This window comes from Echinops telfairi, unplaced genomic scaffold, assembly GCF_000313985.2.
Source record: "Echinops telfairi isolate 266 unplaced genomic scaffold, ASM31398v2 ScPeMD7_5868;HRSCAF=6743_0, whole genome shotgun sequence".
Lineage (NCBI taxonomy): Eukaryota > Metazoa > Chordata > Mammalia > Afrosoricida > Tenrecidae > Echinops > Echinops telfairi.
This window is the reverse complement of record NW_022109767.1, coordinates 14,380,518-14,384,363: the sequence shown is the minus strand read 5'-3', so window position 1 is coordinate 14,384,363 and position 3,846 is coordinate 14,380,518.

The window sequence follows — 3,846 nt, the reverse complement described above, 5'->3', positions numbered from 1 at the left end:
AGTTAGGAAATTCCTGTGAGAATAAGGACTACAGCCGTCAGTATAGATTGCAACTCAATGTAGCTCACTCACTGCCATTGAGTTGATTTCAATTCACAGCAACTAGAACTGCCCCTGTAAGTCTCCCAGGCTGGAACGCTTTACAGGAGGAAAGCCCTCCTCTCTCTTCCGAGGAGAGACGGGTGGTTTCAAACTGCTGATTTTGAAGTTAGCAGTTCAATGCTTAACCCTACTAGATTGCCTTTCAAATGGCTGTACCATTTTGTATCCATCCAGAAATGAATGGTCATTAATTTTGCACATACTTCTCAGCAATTGATGCCATTGTTTTGAATTTTAAGCCTTGTAAGATGTATTTTTTCGTCTTCCCTTTCTCCCCCTCACACCCACCCCATAAGATGTATTTTAATAGCTATAAGACAAACTATGCAATATGCATCCTACAGAGCAATATTCATCAATAAGTAGAAATAAATTATTAAACTACAAAAGAAACCTGGAGGACACTTAATTGCATATTGGTAAATAAAAGGTCATTCTGAAAAAGCTAAACACTATCTGATTTTAATTATATTACCATATGTACATAACAAATCTACATAGATCAATGATTGCCAAGAGTTCAAGGGAGGAAGTATGAATAGGTATAATACAGAGAAAACGACGGGCATTATCAAGGGATCAGAAGGGGACTGAACAAGAGAACATAAGCATAACACAAATCAAGGCACACAATAAAAGAGCCTCAAAATACCTTAATCATATTCTCAGAAAATTGAAAGAAACACAGACAACTGTAGAGTACTGTCAGTTTGTCATGCTGTGGTGGCTTGTGTGTTGCTGTGATGCTGAAAGCTATGTCACTGGTGTTTCAAATGCCAGCAGGGTCACCCAAAGTGAACAGGTTTCAGTTGAGCTTCCAGCCCAAGAAGAGCCAAAGATGAAATCCCCTGCCAGCCTAGGAGGAAGCAGTGATTGCAAACCTCATACATGGCTTCCAAACACTGCCAGATACTGAAGGCCTGAGGAAGGGAAGCAGTCGTTGTCGGAGACAGTGGTGGAGGGAGAGCCGGAGGGAACTCAACATGTGAGTGAGGAGGAGCTGCTTTTCACAGTGGAGTCAATCATGGTGACGTGAGTGGACTAAAGCCTGGGAGAGAAGAGCCTTCAGAAACTTTATTTGCTGATGGGGCAAAGCTCAAGGTAGGAAGCAACAGCTGAAAAACTCTGCTAACCTTCAGAATTTGGAATGTGGAAAGTATGAATCTAAGAAAAGTGGATTGATATGGTAGACATTAATATGCCTTAGTGGTGTAGTGGCTATGTGTTCGGCTGCAATCCACAATGTCAGCAGTTCAAAACCACCAGCAGCTTCACAGGAGAAAGATGGCTTTCAACTCCCCTAAACACTTACAGTCTCAGAAACCTACAGGGCTTCTCAGTGGCAGTGAGTTTTTTAATGAAGCATTAATGAGCTGAAATGGACTAGCCATTTTGAAAAAGAAAATCATATAATTTACTCTGCCTGAAATGATACAATACATAGCTTTCATTGTTACAAAAAACAGTTCAAAATAAATCTTAATGTACAATGCTGTCTGTGATAGGATTACATCTATCTACTTTCAAGGAGTTCCAATCAATACAGTTATTATTCAAATTTATGAACCAAACAGAAAAATTAATGAAGAAGAAATTGAGGGATTCTAGGAAGGATTTCAGTTGGAATTTGATCAAACATTCAATCAAGATGAATTAATAATTACTGGTGACTAGAATTCAAAAGTTGGAAGCAATGACGAAGGAACAGTAGTTGGAAAATATGAACTTGGTAATAGAAATGAAGCTGGTGGTCTCGTGATAGAATTTTGCAAGATCAATGACTTCCATATCACAAATACCTTGTTTCAAAAACACAAAAGGTAACTCTACTTATAGCCTTCTCCAGGTGGAAGACACAGAAAGGAAATTGATTATAGCAGTAGTACAGCTATGACTACAGCCATTAAAATAAGGCCAGAGGCTGACTGTGGAATGGAATATCAGTTGCTAACATTTAAGTTCAGGTTAATAAGAAAATTAAAAACAAGTCCATGAGCGTGAAAATATGACTTTGAGTATATCACAACTGAATTTTGAGAGCATCTCAAGAATAGTTTTGCTGCTAATGACAGAAGATTTGATGAGCTGTGGTAGGACATCAAGAACATCATACATGAAGAAAACAAAAGATTATTAAAAGACAGGTAAAAAAGAAAAGATCATAGTGATGTCAGAAGAGACTCTGAAACTGCTCTTCATTGTAGAATAGCTAGAGCCAATGGAGAGAATGATGCAAAGAGCTGAGCAGAACATTTCAAAGGGAAGCTCAAGGAAAAAAGTATTATAATGAAATGTACAAAGACCCAGGGATAGAGAAGTGAAAAGGATGAACATGTTCAACATATCTTAAACTGAAAGAACTAAAGAAAAGAAATGAAACCTCAAATTGCAATATTGAAAGCTCTATGGGCAAAATATTGACAGGGTCAGGAAGCATCCAAAGACCAAAGAAGGGATACACAGTCACAGTACCGAAAAGTAGTAGTCAAGAATCCACCATTTGGGGAGGGAGCGTATAAGCAGAAGTCAGTGAATTTAAGCTACACTGAAAGCATTAGCTGAAAAAAAAGGCTCCATAGCTTGATGGAATACACTGCAGTGTTCCAAGAAGCTGACGAAGCACTGCAAGCACTTTCTCAGCTACGCCAGAAAATTTGGAAGACTGCTGCTTGGACAACTGACTGGAATTATCCATATTTGTACCCATTCCAAACAAAGGTAGCCCAAAAGAATGCTGAAACTAAAGAACAGTATCACCGATTTCACATGCAAGTTACATTTTGCTGAAGAACATCCAATTAGGTTGTAGCAGTACATTGACAGAGAGCTGTCAGAGTTTCAGGCTGGATTTAGAAGAGGACACGGAACAAGGAAGATCATTAATGATGTCAGATAGCTCTTGGCTGAAAGCAGAGAATACAGAAAGATGTTTTTCCTATGTTTTATTGACTATACCAAGGTATTCGACTGTGTGGGTCACGACAAACTATGGATAACCTTGACAAGAATGGGAATTCCAGAACACTCCATTGTGATCATGAGGAAATTGTACAGGAATGAACAGGCGGTTGTCCAAACACACAAAGGCATACATACTGCATGACTGAAAATCAGAAAAGGGGGCCATCAGGGTTGTTTCCTCTCACCATCCTTATTCAATCTGTAAGCTGAGCAAATCATCAGAGAATCTGGATTCTTTGAGGAAGAATTTAGTATCAGGATTGGAGGGAGGCTTAATAACAACCTGCAATATACAGATGATACACTTTGCTTACTTAAAAGGAGGAGGACTTGAAGCACTTGCTTATGAAGATCAAAGATTAGAGCCTTCAGTACGAATTGTGACTCAGTGTAAAGAAGACAAAATGCTCACAACTAGAGCAATAGGTAACATCATGATAAATGCAGGGAAAAAATTGAAGTTGTCAAGGATTTTGTCTGGCTTGGGGCCACAATCAAAGCTCATGGAAGCAGCAGTCAAGAGATCAAAAGAAACACTTCTTTAGATAAATCTGCTCTACAAGACCTTTCAAAGTATTGAAAAGCAAGGATGTTAATTTGAGAACTATGGTGTAGCAGACTCAAGCCATGATGTTCTCAATGACCGCATGTGAAGGTCGGACATTGAAGAAGGAAGACTGAAGAAGAATTGATGCCTTTGAAGTGTGGTGCTGGAGAAGAATACCGACAGTACAGTGGACTGCTAAAAGGGCAAACAGATCTGTGTTGGAAGAAGTATGGCCA